Raw genomic sequence first — 26,073 nt, forward strand, 5'->3', positions numbered from 1 at the left:
CAGCATCATCTTTCAGGATTTGGTCTTAAGACCTCCAAATTGGAGAATCTTATGACCCTCCAAGCATTGTGAAGGCTGACTTGGAGATATGTCCTTTTGAAATAATTCCAGGGGAAATAGCCTTCACATGAATGTGTTCAAAGCAAGTTCTGCCAAATGTTGGTTCTGTGAGGTCTCATCAAGTAAAACCTTCTGTAGTTAAATACATGTTTAAAGGACTAGTACCATATCTCTTGGAGATTCTGCATTCATGCTTAGTTGCTCAGCCCTGTCTAACTGTCTGTGGCCCAGTGGACTGTAGCCCACCAACCTCCTCCGTCCATGACATGTTCTCATGTGCATCAATATATGAAAAGCTTGAAAAGATCATGAAGAAACTGACTTGGTTTCATCTCATTCAATGTTTCTACTATTTATTTTATTACAAACCTGTTGATAATATTTTGGAAATGAGGTTCTTAGGAAAGCACAGTAGAAATGGTGGGAGATGTCAAAAACAATAATAAATGATGCTACCAGCAGCAGTCACCATTACTTTGTCCTACATTCTCAGAAAAATATTTTAAACACTCTACATAGTCTTGTCCACAGTTAAGTTCTCCTTTCCCAAAATCACCTTACCTGGCTGCATAACTGAGGTCTTACAGACTCTGGGATTGTTACCTAGATCCTGTCATAGAGATGACCTGTTTGTGAAAAACTTTCTGTGGTTATTAAACACACACAGCTTGATTTTGATTTTTTTCATAAGAGAGTTATCTTCCTTAGAACACAGATCATTCAACTCCATTCTATACCAATATGTTTTCTCCTCTCACTCCCTCTTTGTGTAGTAATCTACTCTAGAATCTGTTCCCACAGGTTTGGGGAAGGAAAAAAAAGCCCCCAGCCCCCCCCCTTCCCCTTTGCCTTCCAATGCCCCCGAGCAGCTGGTAGGGTTTATTGCTCTTCCCCGACATTGGCTTCATTCTATACACAGAGTAAGATTGATTATCCTCATTCAAAAACGTGAAGATCCAGCATGCGCCTTTGTCCTGCGTCCCCTGAGAGTGAACTGGCATCAGCAGCACGCCGTAAAGAGGCAGCACTTTGGGGGCCGGGAGCTTGACAGCAACAGTATGGAGCAGGCGCACAGGAGCCACACCACCACCCCCTGTCCTTGTCAGCCTCTACCTTGAGCTGCCCCTTCACCAGAGAAGAGCATGGACAAAGGAGGCTGGTCCAGTCCTCCTGCGGAGACTGCCTGACAGTGCTGGCCAGGTGGAAGCTGTAACCAGAGCAGAAATGGCCTTTCATCCAAACGCACCATCACTTACAATCCAGGGCTGCACTGATGTTGAGCAAGATGTGCTCTGTGTGTGCATATGTTTGCACACACATGTGCACACAATGCACACAGTGTCTGCCTGAGAGGCCCCCAAGGCAGGTTACACAAACCTGGCACACGACAAGGTTCTCGCCAGGCTCTCATTTTTCATTTCACCAGTTGGGCTGAAATAAAAACTCAGAGCCCCCCCAGTATTGAACCACCATTCCAGAGCCAGCCAAGGTTTGGAACATAAAGAGAGCTGAACAAACCAGCATGTAGGCAACCCCAGGGAAAGTAATTGTTCTTCTTAGCAGCCCGGCTGCTTCTCTGCTTAGCATCTGAACAAGTTAATTTGGAAACATGGCCTTCTGGAAAGAAATGGCACTCATCTCAGCATCCGATGGATTCATGGGGAGAAATGCCCTTTCGCCAGGTAGAAACAGTAAATTATATTTGAAATCCATTTCTATTGAAGGGAAAAAAAAAAATCTTCACTTTCCCAGGAGCCACTCTTTTGGCCTGATGGCAAGATTTAACCATGGCTGTCCAACTTCAGGGGTCACTTTTGTGCTCACACCGGTGTTTGGCAACCAGGGTAAGAATTTTACTAATCAAACCAGGAGCAGTTTAATTAAATACAAATTCACATAAAGACGTTTGCCCTTTGCTAATCTTGGGCTTCAAGGAACTAATCTCAGCAGCATCTAAATCAGATAAATCGGCTAAATTGATCCTGCTCCTTAGAAAGGGTGCTTCATCTAGATCCAATCAACAGCAGATTGATGTGTGATGTGAGATGAGGGGAAGGAATCAGGCCATCCACTGATTCTGGGATGGGAGTCGGACTTCAAGGAGCAAAAACACCTCTGTTTCATGTTGGCTTTGTTCCCCGCTGAACTCTGGGGCTGCTGAATTGTGGTGCCAGGACTGCCTTTTCTTCTGGACAGAGGGAGAGACAGCAGTGGGCTCAGAGAGGAAGAGCTGGAGAAATATGATCTACACATTGTGTCTTTTTGTTCTGTCCAGTTTTGCAAGTCTGCATTTGACCTTCCATCCCCTATTAATTAGGACCTGCTGTTTCTGGCACTGAGCTAGATGTTTCCCAAATCATTTTTCATACCATACACCGGAAAGTCAACTAAAAAGTAACACGGGATAGGTGTCCCTGGGAGTAAATCCTATCTCACAAGGATTAGCTGTGTGACTTGGGACAAGTCAGTTCAGCTCTCTGAACCCCAGTTCTCTCATCTGTAAGATCAAAAGAGTGATAGCCACAGTGAAAGATTAACTGTGATAAACCTTAAAAAAACAAAACAAAACAAAACCACGTCACACAGCTATCACTCTCATTCCCATTTTACAGATGGGAATGTGGGTCAGACAAGATGAACTGTCTCAGACCTCACTGCAAGTAAGTCACAGAGTTGGGGGATACAAATTAATGAAGCATACTTTCAAGAAATTGAGGAGTTGGGAAACAGAAATAAATGCTAGAAAGGGAAGTTTAAAAGTTATTAGAGAAACAATGGTATGCAAGTTTGATAAGATTTCAGATTGTGAGACTAACAAGAGAGAGAAGAAAAAAACAAAGATTAAGCCTTGGGGCCCATCTGTGCCTCAGGCTGGGAAAAAGAGGCAGGAATCCCCTTTCTCCTTCCTATCATTGATATCTTGGGGCTGAGGAATGCACCTGATTGCAGGTGAGTTACTCGGTAGGCCTCAGATGACAAAGGAAGCCCAATGCGAGGGACACAGAAAAGGGAAGGTGGTAGGGAAAACTCAGGGAGGAAATTCAAACAACCTCAAAAGCACTATAGGAAATTCAAAAGCACTATAGGATCCTAAAATAATGAAAAGTCTTATTTGGGTGACCAGAAAGAATTATGTAGGGCACAAGCTAGGGAAGAATGGAAAGTCAAAAGATGAAGATCAAGTTCAGTATCTTTCTAAGAATAGGCATCATCCACTCATTCCTTTCAGTTCAGTTCAGTCACTCAGTCGTGTCCAACTCTTTGCGACCCCATGGACTGCAGCACGCTAGGCTTCCCTGTCCATCACCAACTCCCGGAGCTTGCTCAAATTCATGTCCACCGAGTTGGTGATACCATCCAACCATTCATTCTTTTCTTCTTTCCCAAATTTTAGGCAGGAGGATGCTACTCAATTTCATGAATAAATAGATCTCCTGCCTTCAAGGATGTCTCAGTCTGCAATCACAGGAAAAAGAGAAGAGAGCCATGTGAAAGAGGGGAAGTAGGGGGCCTGAGGAGGTGATAGGGTGGAAGTAACAGAGCAGAGGAAGTCTGGTTCGTGGGTAAGTGACGAAGTACTTAAATGACAAGGTGATGCCAGGAAGTTGACAGAATGAGCCAAAGATGAGTAACCCACAGTTTTAAGGACAGTAGTGATGACAACAGCAATTCTATTTTCAGAGCTCTTATTTCCTTTTTGTCTGTTTAACTTTCCTACCTACAAATATGCCTCATTTATTCCTCAAATGTTAATATGTAGTATATGACATTCCCCCTTTATTTATGGATGAGGAAACAAAGGCTCAGAGTAGCAAAGTTTCAGTCTCTAATCCGTAAGTTTGGGACAAGATATTTTACTGCAGTGTCATGTAGCAAACCCACAAAGTCTTCTTCCAGCACCACTTTATTCCTAATAAACCAGATCCAGATTTTATTGGCTTGTATCAAGGATATCTACAAAATCTTCACAGTAGCTTTGGTGTTCAGAGTTTTTTTTTTTTTTTTCCTGGAATTTTATCCAAAGAAAGAACATGGTGTAATAACCCAATTCAAAAGCTAACATCAATCTCCTTTTGTGCTGAGAATCTGAATTTCATCAAATGGATCTCTTGAACCCATTCCTTATGAGTTAATAATTAAAGTTCCCACTGCACAACCTCCATGGGTGTGTTTGTTTGTATTGCCTAATAATTGGCATCCAAAGACAGTTTACTGCACCCCCCCCCCAAAAAAAAGGCTTTGAAGTGTGTGTCCTCTTCTTTCCAGGAACAAAATGGTCCTTTGAGAAAATTAGCACCACCATGGCTGTAGAGCTAATCCAGTCTAATCCAGTTCTTCAATTATGGACTGAACCTCAAGTACCAACCAGTTGAATGATTTGCTGAGAGTGGTGAGAGCATTTTATTCAAATTCACGTGTCAGTATTTTTGTATTTTATGGGCATTTATATGTCCTTTATGTAAAATTACGAACTATAGTCTATCAGGAATTATCTAGTTTAATGCCCTCATTTTATAAATGAGGAAACAGAGGCACAGAGCAAAGTGATAAATCTGATCATCACTGGTTTACGGGGAACCAGTGAGAGAGCTGAAATCCCGGTCTCCCAACTCCCTCCTTGGACATTTTGCATAGACAGTGCTTCTCTCAATACAGTCCATGGACAACATCATGTGTTAAAGAAAATGCGCCTCCCATTCTGGACTTGCTAAATCATGATTCCTGGTAGTAGCTCAGAAATCTCAAAGCCTATGCCTGAGGACCCCTGGCATGTAGACATTGCCATTTTTAAAATGCAGATTTGATTGTCTAGTGCTATGATAAGACAATGTTGACTTTCCCCTTGTATCTAAGACCTTCATGAAGAAAGCAAAGATCCCTTATGAACTTTCATTAGATTTTTTCATTGTGGGTTTTTTTTTTTTTGCCTCTGTACATAAGTAAATGACAGCCCCCTCCAGTATCCTTGCTTGAAAAATACAGAGGAGTCTGGTGGGCTATAGTCCATGGGGTTGCAAAGAGTTGGAAAGGACTGAGCAACTGAGCACTCATGCATGCACCTTCCATTAAGTCAGTGTTCCCTTCCCTCCTTGAAGCTCTTTTTCTGTGCCAAGAAAAGGCAGGCAGAGGTGGGCAACATCAGCACCTCACTTTTCCTGCCTTCTGACTACTGTTGGCTCCTTCTCCACTTTGGCCTCCTGCTCAATTTTCTCTCAATGAACCTGTTTGGTTCATTGCAGGAACTCCCTAAAGAGTCCTACTTTTTACTCATATTGTGCCTATTCTAAATATTTACAAATTTGGGAAGAGAATGAAAAGAGATGGTGAATTTGAGTCAAGAGAACATTCTACACACATTTTCAAATGTGCTAGGCAAAGCATTGCATCTACTTGTCCCATATCAATGAGATTATGAATCCAGACTAGAGGTTGGCTGTCCAGATTTTCAGATCACTGTCCATGTCTAGACTTGAAAAAATGCTATTCCTTTTAGAGTCAATTTCTAATAAGAAGACTGCTAACTCAGCTTTACCAGAATCCCCACACTTGATGTCTGGTCACCTTTGATTTCTGATCAAGTTCCTTATCCTCCACCAACCCCCAGATCACCCTGATCAGCATATCTGATCACTCTGGCCTGCCTTTAGCAAGCATCTTGTTAGGTCAGGTTTATCAGAATCCTCCCTTACCTGTGGTGTTTCCTCTTAGTAATTCCACACCCACTGGCTCTTCTCCTACCCTGGCTCCTTGGCCTTATTGTATTTGGAGTTAAATCCAATCTCTCTCCCCTAACACAAAATTTCATTGTATTAAGTAGCTCCTCTTCAAGAAAGTTTTCTTTATCATTCTTTTAAAGTGTCATGAATAATTTTTTCCTTAACAATATAATCTCTATAAATGGTCTATCTGTGGTTCCCTTGGTTTTTCTAAAATTGGTGGGGCAAAACTCAAAGTCACCCTGATCCCAAATCACAAAGAAAATGTATACTCCATTTATGTGCTAGCTCACTATTCAATATTACACCTATTAAACCATAATGAAACGACAGTTCAATATTGCAAAGCCCATGCTGGCCAAAAATTGGTGAACTAGATGTTTTAAAATACAAATGCCCTAAAAATTGAGTGCCTGTCTTCACCACAATGAGAATAAAGCTCCAGGTGTTTACGTGGCCTAGACTGCCATAGAGAGTGGAGTAAAGTTCAAGAATCCAGAGTTTTAGAATCCAACAGGAAAAAAATGGAATCATTCCTACTTCTATTCCACTTCCAGTCTTCTCACACAGATCATGAGAACTGTGATCCATCTAATGGATAATTGCACAACTCTTCAGGTTTCATTGGATGTACGATCATGAGAAAGAGACAGTGTTTATTAGCTGACTCTGCCCTAGAGGGGGCTTCCCTCATAGCTCAGTTGGTAAAGAATCTGCCTGCAGTGCAGCAGACACAGGTTCGATCCCTGAGTCAGGAAGAGTCCCTGAAGAAGGAAATGGCAACTCACTCCAGTATCCTTTCCTGGAAATCCCATGGACAGAGAAGTCTGGTGGGCTGCAGTCTATGGGGTCACAAAGAGTTGGGCATGACTGGACAACTAACACTGCTACTTCTGCCCTAGAATATCTTTTCAATGCTGATCCCTGGCAAGGTGACCAAACACCATGACCCAAGCCAAGTAGATGATTAAGTCAGACAGCTAATAAGTACATACTGAGACTCCAGGCAGGACAAAGTAGCCAGGATAACTACAGTTAGCATGTGACCACCTTAGATCAGCATGCTGGACATTGATGATCTGCTACTACTTAACCTGCTTACCACCATTCCACATGCCAGATGCCTGATGTCCTGCTGTCTCTATCAGCCATCATGGCATATCTCTTTCTCTCCTTCCTTGCTGCCATGTTGTACTTCCCCCCAGCTCATTCATTCAATATAAGCTATTGAAAATGCTGGTTGATGGTTTCACTGTTTTCTCCCCTATTGGTTGATACAGAGACCAGGAAAATATTTTCAAATATACACTATATAAGAAATGGCTAAGCACATGTATTTTAAAGTCAGACTACCCACATTCCTGGTGGGCCTCTCTGGTGGCTCAGATGGTAAAGAATCTGCCTGCAATGCAGGAGAGCTGGGTTCGATCCCTGGGTCAGGAAGATCCCCTGAAGAAGGGAATGGCTACCCACTCCTGTATTCTTTCCAGGAGAATTCCATGGACAGAGAAGCCTGTCAGGCTATAGTCCATGGGGTTGCAAAGAGTCAGATATGACTGAGAAACTAATACACAAAATGTAACACCCAATTTCCTAGACCTAATTCTGTGATTTACTCCTTTCTATCCCTAAGACCTTGGGGAAGTTGCTTAGTTTCACCAGGCCTTAGTTTATCATCTTTAAAAGAGAGAAAATAAGAATTATATTTTAGGTTTGTTGTGTAAATGAGATAGGGCTTACCTCATAGCTCAGTTGGTAAAGAATCCACCTGCAATCCAGGAGACCTGGTAAAATGAGATAATACACATAAAGGTTTAGCATAGAGAATTCAGCGAATTCTCATTAAGTAGTAAGGCCCCCATTCAGAACTCTTGAGCTGTTCTATGGTTTTACATGTGTCATTGAGCTCTTTTTAAAAATTAATTATTTTTATTTTTGGTTGTGGTGGGTCTTCTTTGCTTTGCATGGGCTTGTCTCTAATTGTGGCGAGTGGGGGCTACTCCTCATTACGGTGCACGGGTTTCTCACTGTAGTGGCTTTTCTTACTGGAGCATAGGCTGTAGGTGCACGGGGTTCAGTAGTTGTGGCACAGGGGCTTAGTTGCCCTGTGGCATGTGGAATCTTCCCAGAACAGGGATTGAACCCATGTCCCGGGCAGGTGGATTCTTATCCATTCTACCACCAAGGAAGTCTTCGCTGAACTCTTATAACAACTTTCTATGGTATCATGATCATCCATATTTTGCAATGAGGAAGCTGAAGCACAGACAGGTATACAACAAGCCTAAGATCCTACAGCCAGTAATGGCAGGACCGGGATTCGAAGCCAGGCTGTTTGGTTTCAGAATCTGTGCTCTTAACCTCCATGCCCCACTCCCTTGAAACAAAGCCGAATCTGGTAACCATATGGGAATATCCTATGTTACTCTCTCAGGACTCTTTAAGACAGTGCCACCATTTGCACTGGAAAGTGATGTCACTGTGGGTGAATCATTTTCATCACTTTCTCATGATGTGGAATCAGATAGGGCTAATTTTTATACTGGCTGACATCTGGTGGAAGCTATGCTTGAGGCCAGCGGTACTCAAACTTCTCCTGATCCTTGTTCCTAGTTCATCATTCAATAGTTTCTGGGAATGTGCCCTAAACCTGTATTGGCACAGCATATGCCTGAACTATAACTTTCCAACATAGGCAAATGGAAGATAGACGTGCACACATTGCTTCATAATAGAATAATGACTCCCAGGAATGAAACAAATACGGTGGCCTGGTCACTAGAAAATCAAGACACACCATCTCAGCTTTGGACACAACATGCCCCTTGATGTTTGGTGAAAACGGCTCAATTCTTGAGCCAAAATGGGCCTCCATAAGGGTTGCCCTTATACTCAGCTAGTAAAGAATCTCCTTGCAGTACAGGAGACCTGGGTTTGATTCCTGGGTCAGGAAGATCCCCTGGAGAGGAAATGGCAACTCATTCCAGTATTCTTGCCTAAAGAGTCCCTTGGACAGAGGAGCCTGGCAGGCTACCCGCCCACGGGGTCGCAAGAGTTGGACACGACTTAGCAACTAAACCACCACAAAGAAAGAAGCAGGATGCTCTCCAAAATCTAAAGCATGTGAGGATTTTGACCAAAATTAACCCTGAGGTGCCTGCCTACAGCTACCCAAGGAAAAAGGAAAACCAATCCCTTTTCCACACATTATCCTTTCTGACTCCAGATTTCTGAAGAACTGAAGAAAGGTAAGGACCCCAAAGGACTTAGAACTATCTGGATAATTTTCACAAAGTTTTAGAAATAGAAAAGCAGTTCTATTTAATAAAAGGGAGAAAGAAACAGCTTTCAAAGCATAAAAATTGCCACCATGAGCCTTCCAGGGATGCACTTAGAAACCCTGCTGAAAAACTGACTTTCTTGTATAAGCAATCGGATAATAAGACTCCTTTAAGAAGCCCAGAATAGTTAAATTCATCACCATAATTTAATTGTACAGGTTATTAAAGAGCAGTTCGCCTCCCCTCTTTCTCCGGCGCTGCTTCTGTGTATTAAACTCAGACTAATCAAATTGGGAGATTCCAAGAGTACTGTATTAGTCATCCCCATTCCTTTTAATTTGTTTAATGGCCTCCTCTGTGTGTGTTTTCTGACTGGCTGGACATCGCTTAGCCTTACCATGACATGTAAGTAAAGAATGGATAGGAAAACTTCTGCAGAAAAGAATAAAACGTGCCTCCATTCTAAACTTACATCTGATGTTTGAGTAATTCATGGGACGTGGCCTGCAAGCAATGGCGCTTATTATTTCTGCTGAGCGGTCTCCAGACACAGGAGAAGAGAGAGGGCGAAGAAAGGAAGGAAGGAAGAAAAAAAAGGAGTCTGAATTTACACTCACCGCTTCAAAAGCCCTTTTGTACTCAGCCAAGTTCTCCCGGTTGAAGATGCCCGATTTGCCAAAAAGTCGCCTGCAAGAAAGCACGCAACACAACAAAAGTATAAAATAGTCCATTAAAGGACTCTTTTTCTGCCCACCCCCACCTTGTTTTAATTTTTCTTTTACATGAAAGACATATTTTTAGAGAGTGGCACTTAGTACTCAACAATGCTGGCTGGGATTAGCAAAGATTCACCTCGTTAGTGAAGCTTTGAGCACCAGTAGTCTCTTTGGATCGATTGTCTTTTCACCTGGCTCAGGCCACCAAGTCACGGTGAACTAAGAATAGGGGTTATTTAGCATGGAGCACCCGTCGGACAGCAGCCTCTCCGAGCGGTGGTCTGAGGGGAGTGAGAATGGCTGTCTTGTTTGGGTGGTTGTTTTTAGCTGTTTTTACACATTCAGACTTTCTGCCATTCAGCCAGAGAGGCCACGTGTCCAAAACCTGAAAGGGGCTAGCGCTTTAGAACAACTTGGTTTAACTTGCCATTTCCTATGGAGGACAGTTTAGGCAATTTTCCAACCAATTGTGAAAACTGAATGTTTTTAAATGTTTACATTTTTACACAGATGCTAAAACCTTTGCATAGGTTGCGGGGTGGGGGAGCAGGTAGGGAAGCAGGAGAAAGTCAGAATCAACAAAGAGTGATTGGTAACTTCTTCCATCGCAGGCTGCCTGGACACCTGCTGAAAAGTCACAAGTCTAGTGAAGTCACTGGTTCAGTGTTTTGGTTTCCATGATGCCAACTGGCTGACTTTTCCAATGAACTGCCCAGTTGTTTGGCATTTTTTAGGAACAACTCTGGATCAATTTGAATTATTTAGAAGCAAGTATCCCATTGGTGGGTGATCAAAGCCTGTGTTTTCTTTTTATTTCCTTCCTGGGCACCTGCTGTTTTGTCTGTTTTAATACTGATTAGTACAATCAACCTTGGGAAGGGTAGTTCAGTTTACTTCAACAAATATTTTATTGAACATCTGTCATACCAAGCACACTGCTAGCTTCTGGAGATAGAAAGATAAAATGCGGTGCTTGCTATCATCCACAATTTGGGGATTTAATGGGAGACAGATGTGTTTTCAAAGCACTGCCACCAAAAGAAACCCAGAGTGGTTTGAAACTACTGGGGAGGAGCCTTTGGTGCAATCTGGGCTCCCAGGAACAGCTTCAAGGAGGTGAAGACTGGGTGAGGTTTTAAAGGATATGGAGGGGGCTTCCCTGGTGGCTCAGTGGTGAAGAATCTGCCTGCCATTGTTCTAGGAACACTGGTTTGATTCCTGGTCTGGGAAGATCCCACATACCACAGCGCAACTAAGCCCATGTGCCCCAACTACTGAGCCTGTATCTCTAGAGCCTAGGAGCAGCAACTACTGAAACCCTCATGTTCTAGAGCCCGGGCATCACATCAAGGGGAGCCACTGTAATGAGAAGCCAGTGTACCGCAACCAGAGAAAAGCCCTTGCAGCAATGAAGATCCAGCAGAGCCAAAAACAAATAAATAATTTTTAAAAAAGACACTAGGGCTATTAGACTGCCTCTAAGATCCCAAGTTTAAAAAATAAATAAATAAAGGATATGGGGGAATAAACCAGCTAACAAAGAAGGAGAAAGGAATTCCAGGAAGAAGGAATCACACATGGCGAGGAAAAGATGCATGCAATAGTGTTGATGGGTTTTTAAGAGACTTGTAAATGAGGCATTTTGTTATCTGGAAGTTACCAGCTGAGTAGGGATTAGTTATCTGATTGACCCATCCTAGCTTAGGGCAAAGCTGCAAAGAAACAGATATGAAATAGGTAACTGTTGTGTGAAATATCAATAACCTCAGATATGCAGATGACACCACCCTTAAGGCAGAAAGCTAAGAAGAACTAGAAAGCCTTTTTATGAAAGTGACAGAGGAGCCTGAAAAAGTTGGCTTAAAACTCAACATTCACAAAACTAAGATCATGGCACCTGGTCCCATCACTTCATGGCAAATAGATGGGGAAATGGTGACAGACTTTATTTTTGGGGCTCCAAAATCACTGCAGATGGTGACTGCAGCCATGAAATTAAAAGACATTCCTTGGGAGAAAAGCTATGACTAACCTAGACAGCATATTAAAAAGCAGAGACATTACTTTACCAACAAAGGTCTGTCTAGTCAAAGCTATGGTTTTTCCAGTAGTCATGTATGGATATGAGAGTTGGACTATAAAGAAAGCTGAGCACCAAAGAATTGATGCTTTTTAACTTTGGTGTTGGAGAAGACTCTAGAGAGTCCCTTGGCCTGCAAGGAGATCCAACCAGTCAATCCTAAAGGAAATCAGTCCTGAATATTCATTGGAAGGACTAATGCTGAAGCTGAAATTCCAATACTTTGGCCACCTGATGCGAACAACTGACTCATTGGAAAAGACCCCGATGCTGGGAAACATTGAAGGTGGGAGGAGAAGGGAACGACAGAGAATGAGATGGTTGGATGGCATCACCAACTCAATGCACATGAGTTTGAGTAGGCTCTGGGAGTTAGTGATGGACAGGGAGCCTTGGCGTGCTGCAGTCCATAGAGTTGCAAATAGTCAGATACAACTGAGCAACTGAACTGAATGAAGTGTTCTGTGTTAGTTGCTCAGTCATGTCTGACTCTGCGACCCAGACTGTGGCCTGTGAGGCTCCTTTGTCCATGGGATTCTCCAGACTAGAATACTGGAGTGGGTAGCCATGCCCTTCTAGAAAGGATCTTCCCAACCCAGAGATCGAACCTCGGTCTCCTGCTTTGCCGGCAGATTCTTTACCATCTGAACCACCAGGGAAGCCCATGAAACAGGTAAACTCTGCAGAATTGTATAAGAAGGGTTGAGCAGGAATGGTAAGGTCAAGAGAACCAATTCTACACGGTTCTACCCTAGCGTTAATTTCACTGGTGAAGGATTGCTTAAGCCAAGCAGTGTTCCCACTAAACTGGTTCAGGCATAGGCACTTAATCCAAATAGATTAAGTGAGAAAAAAGGATACATTTCTCAGAGTTTTGGGGAATGAGAATCTTCCTTTCATTCACTTAATTTAGTGGTAATTTGATGTGTGGTTGGGAAACACAGCAGCTGTGTTGCTACTATGACAGACATTAAATTCCTGTCATACTGCTTGGTGTCTCTGTTTCTTTTCTTTTGCTAAGTCTATCTTGAATTTCCTTTGGAAATCAATCCCTTTCATCTGTGTGTCTTGAGTGGAATCAATCTCATCTTCAGCTTCAGGTAGATTGAGTTAGGTTTTCTGTCCCTTGCCAAAATAGACTTCTAATTAATACACAGAACAAAGGATAGAGTAAGAAATATAAAGAAAAGGCAGGGGTTAATGCACGAAGTGCAGCCACTTGCTTCAGGTAGGGTTACTGATCTAGCTCTAAACTTTTCAGCAGCCAGCTCAAGAGAGAAATATAGGCAGTTGTTGCTACAGACTAAATGTTTATATCCACCCCCATTCATATGTTGAAATCCTATTCTCTAATATTATAGTATCTGGAGGTGGGGTCTTCAGAAGGTGATTAGGTCTTAAGAGTGAAGCTCTCATGAATCGGAGGGCTGTCCCTTTATAAAATATATATACTGTCCTTATAAAATTAAAAGATGACCCAGAGAGCTCTTTTTCCTTTTCCTTCTGTAAGGACATATCAAGAAAATAGCTGTCTATGAACCAAGACATGAACCCTCATGTCCTGGATCTTCCAGCACCTTCCCAGCCCCTAGATCAAAATTATGAGAAATTTCTGTTGTTTATAAGCCACCCAGTCTGTGAGATTCTGTTATAGCAGCCAGAATGAACTAAGACAGTTATTTTCAAAGTTCATAATGTCTATTGATTAAAACAATCCAGATGCTTAGAAAAAGGACAACTATTCTTAGAAATAGGAATCTAAAAGAAATTTCTCCCATGGGCCATTTGATGTGGTGGCAAACAATAGTCTCAGTAAATATCCTTACAATAAATAAAATTAATACTTATGCTTTTTTGATTTTTCATAACCTCTGTTAGTGTAAGCTGAAGACTTTATAACCAAATATAATAATTTAGGAAAAGTAACTCTACTGGAGTCTAAAACCACAGAATCTGGAAATCTAGATTTTTGCAGCGTTGGATTAATCCAGTGAAAATTTTCTGTTTCTCCTGAGTAACAATTTCCTGTAGAGCCCTAGGAGCGTCCTAGTGACCTCAGAGCCCCTTTGAGGCTTGCAAAAATCTGTGTCTTCCCAGACCCACTTCAGTTAAGAGTCTCTGCTTGGATCTCCACTTTCCAAAAAAAAGAAAAAAGATTTTTACTAATGAGTTTTTAAACAAATGAACAAAATCCTTTCAAGAACTAATGAGTTGGATAAATTTATTGTCTACTTACTTTTCAGATCTGTCCCTATAAGAAGCATTGCTTCTTTCTAAGATTTTATAAGTGTAGACGAATTGGAGATCATGAATCCTGAAAATACCCAGAGGGCACTTAGTTTCTGTCTGGTCAAGAGAAGACCCTAGGTCTCAACAGTTGAGTTTCTTTGGAAAATCTGGAAAGAAAAAACTGCATGTGCTTCACTCAGCCCTTCCATTCTTCTTTTTCAAAGAGGACTGTCCAAAGGAAGTTCTTTGCTCATCCACACCATCAGTCTTATTCTAGTTATCCTTGCCCTAACTCTAATGTGGAGAGTATTGCTTATATCTGGGGTATAAATCTTGGGTTCAACCAACAGGCTTAGCTGTGTCAAACTGAACTACTTACTCCCTTCAACATAGCCTCCTCAGTAATAAAGGACTAGCAGTAACAACCCAGCCCTAACAAAGTCAGTCCCTGGAGAAGAAAATGCAACCCACTTCAGTATTCTTGCCTTTCAGTGGACAGAGGAGCCTGGTGGGCTACAGCCAATGGGGTCACAAAAGAGTAGCACACAACTTAGCAATTAAACCAAACATAGTAAGTGGGGATTAAACAATTCATTCATAGGATATGCAGTCAACTAATGGAGAAGGCAATGTCACCCCACTCCAGTACTCTTGCCTAGAAAATCCCAGGGATGGAGGAGCCTGGTGGGCTGCAGTCCATGGGGTCATGACTGAGCGACTTCACTTTCACTTTTCACTTTCATGCATTGGAGAAGGAAATGGCAACCAACTCCAGTGTTCTTGCCTGGAGAATCCCAGGGACTGCGGAGCCTGGTGGGCTGCCATCTATGGGGTCGCACAGAGTTGGACTCTACTGAAGTGACTTAGCAGCAGCAGCAGCAATGATGATATTGATGGAATAATATGCACAGGTGAGCCTGAGCAGCTAGCTGGCAGTCTTGCTGTTCCAGTGCGTGATCTAAATCTATCCTAGCATCACATCACTGAGCGTGATAGAGTCAAGATTTTGTGACTGGCTGGGAGTTCCAGGATGGTGGCAGCGACTTTAGATTCTCCCAGATTTTCAGCACCTGTTTTTATATTTTGACTCTGGGATATTGGTCCAGGAGAATACTAGTGATATGGAGAGCCATCCTTCAATTCCTTTCTCAAAATGAGGTTTCCAGAAGTTTCCTCACCTGGCTTTGCCCTTCTCTCCACAGTTCCCCCTGCAATTTGAGAAAGGAGTCTGGACAGGAAGAAAGTGAAGTTGCTCAGTCGTGCCTGACTCTTTGTGACACCATGAACTGTAACCTGCCAGACTCCTCTGTCCATAGGATTCTCCAGGCAAGAATACTGGCATGGGTTGCCATTTCCTTCTTCAGGGGATCTTCCTGACCCGGGAGAACTTTCTAAAATGCTATCCTACATTATCACAGGACATATTGTTACAGGATTTTTTTTTTACTATATTTAGTATATTTGAATATATTTACTATATTTAGTATATTTGAATATTACTATATTCAACTGCTTTATTTACTCAATTTGGTTCAGAACCAAGGCAGTAAAAAAACAATATTTACTGGGCCCCTGTGAAGACTATTAAGAAAAAGTTGATTTCTAGTTGTGATTAAAGTCAGTTTAACCTTATCAAAACTTTGGGAGATGAGCAGTTAAAGCTCATAATGACTTTAAAAAGGACTTCTTCTTTTAATTAGTGGTTTGATAACATCCTTTCCTGAAACTGAAGTTGAAATTTCACTTTTCAGATGGAACCCCTACCTGAGACAAGGACACACGAATGGGAAATTACCAATAATGATACTGCAACACAATGATAAGTTGAGTTTTCCAAACATAAGAAATCCCCATGTGAAGTAGTACAGATCAGATTAGATCAGATCAGTCGCTCAATCGTGTCCGACTCTTTGCAACCCCATGAATCGCAGCACGCCAGGCCTCCCTGTCCATCACCAACTCCCGGAGTTCACTGAGACTCACGTCCATCAAGTCAGTGATGCCATCCAGCCATCTCGTCCTCTGTCGTCCCCTTCTCCTCCTGCCCCCAATCCCTCCCAGCATCAGAGTCTTTTCCAATGAGTCAACTCTTCGCATGAGGTGGCCAAAGTACTGGAGTTTCAGCTTTAGCATCATTCCTTCCAAAGAACACCCAGGGCTGATCTCCTTCAGAATGGACTGGTTGGATCTCCTTGTAGTCCAAGGGACTCTCAAGAGTCTTCTCCAACACCACAGTTCAAAAGCATCAATTCTTCGGTGCTCAGCCTTCTTCACAGTCCAACTCTCACATCCATACATGACCACAGGAAAAACCATAGCCTTGACTAGACGAACCTTTGTTGGCAAAGTAATGTCTCTGCTTTTGAATATGCTATCTAGGTTAGTCATAACTTTCCTTCCAAGGAGTAAGCGTCTTTTAATTTCATGGCTGCAGTCACCATCTGTAGTGATTTTGGAGCCCAGAAAAATAAAACCTGACACTGTTTCCACTGTTTCTCCATCTATTTCCCATGAAGTGGTGGGACCGGATGCCATGATCTTCATTTTCTTAATGTTCAGCTTTAAGCCAACTTTTTCACTCTACTCTTTCACTTTCATCAAGAGGCTTTTGAGTTCCTCTTCACTTTCTGCCATAGGGTGGTGTCATCTGCATATCTGAGGTTATTGATATTTCTCCCGGCAATCTTGATTCCAGTTTGTGTTTCTTCCAGTCCAGCGTTTCTCATGATGTACTCTGCATATAAGCTAAATAAACAGGGTGACAATATACAGCCTTGATGAACTCCTTTTCCTATTTGGAACCAGTCTGTTGTTCCACGTCCAGTTCTAACTGTTGCTTCCTGACCTGCACAGGATAGTGACAAAAGGAAGGGCATGGTTGCTTGATATCCTTGACTCTTGACCTTGTTGTTATAGCACAGATAAGAGTAACAAAATGTCTACTGAAAATTGAGATGTACCCCTAGGAAAGATGAGCACCAACTTTTTAGGCCAGAGGGGTAGGGGGCAGAGAGCAGAAAGTTATTTTGGTAGAAAGGATATAGGTGGGGGAAAGGCCACCCTCAGGACCAGCTCACCTTCCTGCTAGAAGCTACAGCATCAGTGATAACGAATCACTCCTTCAGTTGGCAAAAGCAGCCAGATGCACAACTCCAACGTGAAGGCATAGCTTCAGCCTCCACCATCTTAAATTCATGCCTGCATTCTTGGCCCTGAGAGATGCACAGAGGAAAAGGAAATTAGCAATTTGGAATACGTTAGGGTCAAATGGCCTCACTAACATCTGATGGGATAGGTCTCTATGGAACTGCTGGGAGCCACTGCCCCGAGTGACATAGGTCTTAAAAGGTTATGGGTAGACCCTATAAAACTCTCAACTTCCTTAAATAATCCCATTATAAAGCCATCAGTTCATGAATTCATCTAAACCCTTCTGGATCTGCTCATTTTTCCAGCTTGAACCCAACACATTTTCTTTGCTGCCTCCTGCTAAGAGTCAATTTTTTCCCCCTTTTAACTAGTCCAATGATCAGGTCTCTGAAAAGAGATTCTAACTTCACAAACTTAACCTATTTGAATAACATTTGCAAATTCTTGCAGATTGATTTCTCTTTTCTGTTTAAATAACTACCACCACTTCCCTGTGAATTCAATAGTCAGAACTAAAAGAATCTGAACTTAAAATGAGGGTAACATTGATTTCTTTGAAAAGAAAATCGTTTCTCTCTCAAGATACTCAAAATGCATTTTTATGAAAAAATAGCACACAATACCTTCTCATCACAAAATTGAATGAGACAATATATTTCACAAGGCATCTAAATCTATGCTACTTCTATAAGCTTAAGGTCAACACATTTTATAAGAGATCCTAAAAAAGCACTAACCAAAAGAAAAATTAATAATTTTTGATTACTTTAAAATTAAGAACTTCTGGGACTTAAGAGGGTGAAAAAGGTACTCATAGAGTAGAAAGGGATTTTGCAATATTTAGCTAATTTGTAGTATTTCTTACATCTAAAATATATAAAGATCTTATTTAATTGAATAAGAAAAAGAAACTAAAAGGAAAAATGGACAAAAATAGGCTCCTCACAAAAGAGGAAATCTAAGTGGATAAAAAAAAAATATGAAAAAGTTCTAGTCATCAAGGAAATGAAAAATAAAACCATGATGAGACAGGGATACCCAACAGATGGCTACATTAAAAGCAAACAATCGCCAGTCCTGGTTTGATGCATGATACAGGGTGCTCGGGGCTGGTGCACTGGGATGACCCAGAGGGATGGGATGGGGAGGGAGATGGGAGGGGGTTCAGGATGGGGAACACATGTACACTCATGGCGGATTCAAGTCAATGTATGGCAAAACCAATACAGTATTGTAAAGTAAAATAAATTAATTAATTAAAAAATAAAGTTAAAAAAAGCAAACAAACAACAATAACAAAAATACTAAGTGTTGATGAGAATGTGGAACAATGGAAACATACAAACATTGTTGTCAGGAAAGTAAGCTGTTTGGCACCACTAAGGAAAGCTGAAAGTATGTAAAGCCCCAAATCCCATCAATGTCGCTCCTTGGTTGGCTACCCTAGAGACACACACACATAAAAATGTGCACCAGACTCACATAGAAAACAATATGGTTACCAAAGGGGAGAGGAAGGGACAAATTAAGAGTGTGGGATTAACAGATAAAAACAACTATATATAAAATGAATAGCAACAAGGATTTCCTATATAGCATAGGGAAATACATTCAATATCTTATAATAACTTTTGATGGAATATTGTCTGAAAAAATATATAACTGAATCACTCTGCCGCATACCTGAAATTAACACAATATTGTAAATCAACCATTTTCTGTTCCATCACTCAGTTGTGTCTGACTCTTTGCAACTCCATGGACTGTAGCATGCCAGGCTTCCCTATCCTTCACCATCACCCACAGCTTGCTCAAACTCATGTCCATTGAGTTGGTAATGCCATCCAACCATCTCGTCCTCTGTCATCTCCTTCTCCTCCCGCTTTCAATCTTTCCCAGCATCAGGGTCTTCAGTAAAAAAATGTGTACCAGGAGCCATTTATGAGGGCATTTGCAGCAGCATTTGTATACAGCCAAAGGCGGGAGGCAGCACAAATGTGTTGTCTCTGCAGGGCTATGTGTGCTCAGTCATGTCCGACTCTTTGTGATTCCATGGACTGTAGCCCACCAAGCTCCTCTATGCATGGAATTTTCCAGGCAAGAATACTGGAGTGGGATGTCATTTCCTACCCCAGGGGACATTCCCAACCCAGGGATCAAACCCGTGTCTCTGGCATTCCCTGCTTTGGCAGGCAGATTCTTTACCATGCGCCACCAAGGAAACCCATCTCTACAGTGAAGTGAAGTCGCTCAGTTGTGTCCGACTCTTTGCAACCCCATGGACTGTAGCCTATCAGGCTTCTCCGTCCATGGGATTTTCCAGGCAAGAGTGCTGGAGTGGATTGCCATTTCCTTCTCCAGGGGATCTTTCCGACCCAGGAACAGAACCCAGGTCTCCCGTGTTGCAGGCAGACATTTTACCATCTGAGCCACGAGGGAAGCTGAATAAATCAGGGTATAATAAAATAGGTAAATACTGTTATGAAAATGAACGAATTACAGTCACAGGTAACAATGCTAAATCTTAAAAATAAATATCATGTTAAGTAAAACAAGCCAGATATTCTAAAAAATTCATGAGACACACTTGAATGGTGAAATTTAAGAGTATATAAAGGAAGTAATAACCATAACAGCTATTGTCATGGCTGGTGTGCTTCTCCTTTACAGGACCCAACACTACTCAAAGCTGCTGAGAATATTTTCTGGTGATGTCTCTCAGCCAGTCTCTCACCGGGCATTACCCTTTGCCACAGAGAACTGTACTCCCAAGGTCACATGCCCTCCCTGGGGGTTGGCTTGTGTCTAATAACTGGCCCATGTGGACCAGAAAGCCTGGTCCCATTTGCCTCAACTGAGGTCAACTCTGAAGGGCTAACCCAGCTCAGAGACTCCTGTGGGACTGGGCACTGCCTCTGGGGCAACCACCTTGTGGACCAACTTCTCGCTCCTCTCATCTTGCCTTCCTGACGTTCCTCCAGGTGTGAATCCCATGAACATCCCCAGTAAACTTCTGCCTATAACTTTCCGTCTTAGAGCTTGTTTGCAGGAAACTCTAAGAAAGCCTTTACCCATTATCTTTAAGAAAAAAAATGAGCAAGGGGAGAAGAGAAAAACAAACATCATGCATTAACACATATATGTGGAATTTCTAGAAAAATGGTACAGATGAACCTACTGGCAGAGTAGGAATAGAGATGTAGATGCAGAGAACGAACATGTGGACACAGTGGGGAGGGGGAAGGCAGGATGAACTGGGAGATTAGCATTGACATCGATACACTACTGTGTATGGAACAGCTGGCTAGCGGGAAGCTGCTGCATAGTACAGGGAGCTCAGCTGTGTGCTCTGTGGTGACCTAAGTGTGGAGGGAGGAGGAAGAGGGGTGTGGGAGGGAGACCCCAGAGGGAGAGGATGTACGAATACATATAACTGATTCACGTTGCTGTACAGCAGAAAGGGACTCAACATTGTAAAGCAACTACACTCCAATACAAAAAATAAAATTGAAAAAAAGAGATGTTACTGGTAAGAGGCACCTTGGTCCTTCTGGAATACCAGGCATGTTCTGTTTAGAACTGGGTGGTAGTTGTGTATATGTTCTTTCTAGAATAACTAGATCTTTCAGATCTTTTCTTTAAGTGTTCTGTATCACACAGAAATACGATTAAAAATCATTTTATTCCTCATGGAAGGCAGAAAAAATTTATTTCTGATTTAAAGGAAGTGTAACATTTGGAAACAGTGTATCCTAGGTTCCTTGTGGGTTCCCCCCCATCTTTCCACAACAATTATTTGGCTGTGACACGTGTACCTCAGCCATGTTGTGACGGCCCTGGAGCTTTCTCCACCCTGGAACATCTCCACCAAGTCTCTGGAGCCAGAACTTCAGGCTCACGGTGTCACTGAGAGGAATCAAACATCTAATCTCCTCCCCTTATTTATATACAGAGAAACAAAGGGCTCCCGGAGACGGTATCAGAGTGCCTCCAAGCTATCCTGTTTCCTTCTAATGGAATGCTTATCTTTCCCCTACCCAATGATGAAACAATTCACTCCAGGACATGCTTTGGTCAAGGGAATGTGAGTGGAAGTGACACACATCTCCTCTGCAAGAGATTTTAAGAGTCATTGCATGATTTATCATTCTCCCATTTTCGTCCAGACAATGTCCCAGACAGAGACTGCTCCATCCATCCAAGTCCCAGCTCAGAGCACAGCTGGCCCACAATGACCCTCTTACTCAGCTTGGGCTGCTACAACAAATACTAGAGACTGTATGGCTTAACCAACAAACATTCATTCCTCCTAGTTCTGGAGGCTGACAAGTCCACGATCAACGTGCCAGCTTATTTGGTGTCTGGTGAGAGTTCTCGGTTTGTAAATGGTTGTCTTCTGGCTGTAGCCTCACATGAAAGGCAGAGAGAGAGAGAGAAAGGAGGGGGGAACTTTAGTCTCTTCATCCCCTTATAAGCTCACCAATTCTACCATAGGGGTGGGACCCTCGTGACTTCATCTAAACTTAGTTGCCTCCCAAAGACCCACCTCTGAATACCATCACTTGGAGATTAGGGGCGTCAACATATGGATTTGTGTAGGGCAGACACAAACCTTGGGCTGAATAGCCCAAGGTACCTGATGAACTATCACTGATAAACAGACACCATATCTAAGTTAAGCTTTTCTGGATAAGAGAAAAAATAAAACCCAAGAGGAGGAAAAACTTATATTAAATGAGAGCTGTGGATTTGATCTTACTTTAAAAAACAACTCTGCTTTGAAGAGCTCATCAGAGACCCTCTGCAACCAGGCTGAGAAATTCTGATTAAACCACATTCCTTGCTTCCACACCTGAAAACAGTCTATGGCTGCTGTATAAAGCCAGAGCCTGCCTTTTCATCTGGGTCTATCACTTAAAACAGTTCCTTGGCACAGCTGACCCACCTTGAATACCCAGTGTTCACCACCACCACATAAAAAGACTAAGAAAGAGACAGATTTTCATCACTGGTACTCAGAGACAAGCTTAACAGAGAGTGAAAGAAAAGGTCTTGGGCTTCATTTTGAACTTGCTTGAACTCCACGGGACAGCTGGCAAAAACTCGATCAAATCAAATCTTCAGAGACCAGTGACTCGGACACATCGGGACAGAATGGACAAGCCTTTGTTTCAGCTGAATCCAGGACTTATCACCTCATTCTGTCACTCATATTTTCTCAGTCCACCCACAAATCCTCCAGGATTTATTGCAGATGTAGCAAGCTTGCTGGAAATAATGGTACAGGCAAAGAAGCTAGTCAGCTATCGACTCCAAGCTCTGGGTAATACCAATGGGAAATTGTTTGCACAAAAGGGGCGCTAGGGTAACAAACGGAGAGAGGGCTGTCCTATTGAAGATGCTAGGACTTTGACAAAGCTAGCATTCTAATAGTAAGCCACTAGCTTTATCTGATTCCATTCTGGGGCTAAAGGCTTCCCACATCCCTCTTTCAGCCCTCCCCAACCCCTCACACTTGTGCGTGAAAGACACAGGTTGCTTGCTTTGGTGTGCGATGTACCATGAAATGGTAATCTAGAGAATGACTACATGTATATAAACCACAAAGTGTTTTTTTGTGCAACACACACATACAAATGAATCCAAATTTCAGATCTGCAATAAATTTGTTTTTACATTGTTGACAAATGTAACAGTTAGAAGAAAGTATTAAATTATGACAAAGGGAATTAAGACTGATTTTTCTTTTCCCCACAGTCATTTTGGGGATCTTCCTATTAAAGACACATTTTTTTTTCCTGAAGTCTGCTCAGGTTTGATTAGGAAAACATTCAGAACAATAACAATTCTATTCTTCACCCATATGTTTGCAAAGGCAAATGTGTTTTTGGCTTCCCACTTTCATCTTCAAGCAAGCCCATTTTGGGGTAAGTTCTTGCATTCATTTCTGTTATTTTTACTCAGTGTGCTCTTACTCTGAGCAGGTGGCAACGCTGGATTCTGTGTGATGTAAACGGGTTTAGTGACCCTCATTGGAAAAGCCCTCAGCACTTTAAGTGAGGAAGAATTATCCTCATGGATAGCATTTCTCCCTTTTCCTAATCTCCTCATTTTCATAGAAACAAAGAGAAATTCTTTTTATCTGAGTTGCAATCGACTGTTAATGCTTCCAACTGACTTAATCAAGATGGATTGTTTCTCTCTATTTCCGTTTCACAGTGTTTCTCCTCAAGTTTGGTAAAAAGCATAGTAACATGGACAGACAATGAAATTTGAGGGTCACTAGACGAACTGTACAAAAAAGATCTTCACAACCCAGATAATCACGATGGTGTAATCACTCACCTAGAGCCAGACATCCTGGAATGTGAAGTCAAGTGGACCTTAGAAAGCATCACTATGAACAAAGCTAGTGGAGGTGATGGAATTCCAGTTGAGCTATTTCAAATCCTTAAAAATGATGCTGTGAAAGTGTTGCACTCAATATGCCAGCAAATTTGGAAAACTCAGCAGTGGCCACAGGACTGGAAAAGGTCAGTTTTCATTCCAATCCCAAAGAAAGGCAATGCCAAAGAATGCTCAGACTACTGCACAATTGCACTCATCTCACACACTAGTAAAGTAATGCTCAAAATTCTCCAAGCCAGGCTTCAACAATACTTCCAGATGTTCCAGCTGGTTTTAGAAAAGGCAGAGGAACCAGAGATCAAATTGCAAACATCCTCTGGATCATCAAAAAAGCAAGAGAGTTCCAGAAAAGCATCTATTTCTGCTTTATTGACTATGCCAAAGCCTTTGCCTGTGTGGATCACAATAAACTGTGGAAAATTCTGAAAGAGATGGGAATACCACACCACCTGACCTGCCTCTTGAGAAATCTGTATGCAGGTCAGGAAGCAACAATTAGAACCAGATATGGAACAATGAACTGGTTCCAAATAAGAAAAGGAGTACATCAAGGCTGTATGTTGTCACTGTGCTTATTTAACCTGTATGCAGAGTACATCATGAGAAACGTTAGGCTGGATGAAACACACGCTGGAATCAAGATTGCCAGGAGAAATATCAATAACCTCAGATATGCAGATGACACCACCCTTATGGCAGAAAGTGAAGAAGAACTAAAGAGCCTCTTGATGAAAGAGAAAGAGGAGAGTGAAAAAGTCGGCTTGAAACTCAACATTCAGAAAACAAAAATCATGGCATCCGGTCCCATCACTTCATGGCAAATAGATGGAGAAATAGTGGCAACAGTGTCAGACTTTATTTTGGGCTCCAAAATCACTGCAGGTGGTGACTGCAGCCATGAAATAAAAAGACACTTACTCCTTGGAAGAAAAGTTATGACCAAACTAGATAGTATATTAAAAAGCAGAGACATTACTTTGCCAACAAAGGTCCATCTAGTCAAAGCTATGGTGTTTCCAGTGGTCATGTATGGATGTGAGAGTTGGACTATAAAGAAAGCTGAGTGCCAAAGAATTGATGCTTTTGAACTGTGGTGTTGGAGGAGACTCTAGAGAGTCCCTTGGACTGCAAGGACACTCAACCAGTCCATCCTAAAGGAGATCGGTCCTGAATATTCATTGGAAGGACTGATGTTGAAGCTGAAACTCCAATACTTTGGTCACCTGATGTGAAGAGCTGACTCATTTGAAAAGACATTGATGCTAGAACAGATTGAAGGTAGGAGAAGGGGACAACAGAGGATGAGATGGTTGGATGGCATCACCGACTCAATGGACATGAGTTTGAGCAAGCTTTGGGAGTTGGTGATGGATAGGGATGCCTGGCCTGCTACAGTCCAGGGGGTCGCAAAGAGTCAGACGCTACTGAGCGACTGAACTGAACCGAATACAACCCCTAATGTGGTTTCAGTGTGAGAGGTTACTGACAGAATGTGAAATACTGATTTTTAAAAATAAACTCTCTTCAGAATGTACTCAATATATCTATCTGTGTTTTATGGAATGATGCAGCTTCAGTAATCTGTAATAACATATATTTGAGTATATAGGCTGTTAACCTCACTCAGAAATACAAAAAGTCCTTAAAAACCAACAGTTTTCAATTCACTTATTTCATTAGGTGGCATGATACCCATTGAAACTCCATTTATGCATTATATATGCTAATTTCAACATGATCTAGGAGACATTGAAGAGAATGAAACAGACTTCAGCTTCAATCTTTATATATATACATATATATATATTATATGTATAAAATTCATTAGAATGCTGTGAATGTAAGCACCTATCCTGCAAAGTTTCTATCTCTGGTCTCCATTTGTTAGCTGATATCACACAATCCTCAGGACGTAAGATTAATAAAAGATGATTTGCAGGCAATAAAATTCTACCGGTGTCATCCACTCTTAAAATGCCCCAAGTGTGACTCATACTGATGCAACAGCCAGTACTGAGTCACAGAATTTGGACCATTTTTCAAAGGCTAAGTCTCAGGGGACAATCTTCAGGGAAGCTCTCATTCCTGAAATTACCTCCTAGCAGATTCTAGGGGCTCAGCCTTTTATTCCTCCCTATCATCCTTTCATCCCTTCATCCCTTTGTGTCACTCTTTCTCATCGTGCGTGGCCAGTCAACCCTCTGGCTTGTTTACTTTCAGTTCAGTAATTAATTTTATAAACGTGAGATGGAGAGATGTGTTTTCGCTCCTACTGATTTTCAGTTTTTATGCTACAAACATTTTCTTTTCCAATGAGATTCGATTTTGTGTTTATCAAAGAACAGCATACACATAGTTTACTGAGATAAATAGAACAAGTGTGTTAAAAAAAAATACACACACAGCCCCACGCTTTAAAAGCAATTCGTCTG

The 26,073-nt window shown here is 41.9% G+C and overlaps 1 protein-coding gene across 1 annotated transcript in view; it reads right to left on the reverse strand.

The window, feature by feature from the left end:
* C5H12orf42 (chromosome 5 C12orf42 homolog) overlaps window positions 1–26,073 on the reverse strand; it is a 246,541-nt gene that overhangs the window by 11,152 nt on the left and 209,316 nt on the right. The window contains 3 exon segments of the mRNA XM_059887270.1: window positions 7,518–7,561; window positions 9,676–9,745; window positions 17,161–17,295. The gene's annotated coding sequence lies outside the window, so the exon portion shown is untranslated.

Source organism: Bos taurus, chromosome 5 (assembly GCF_002263795.3).
Source record: "Bos taurus isolate L1 Dominette 01449 registration number 42190680 breed Hereford chromosome 5, ARS-UCD2.0, whole genome shotgun sequence".
Classification (NCBI taxonomy): domain Eukaryota; kingdom Metazoa; phylum Chordata; class Mammalia; order Artiodactyla; family Bovidae; genus Bos; species Bos taurus.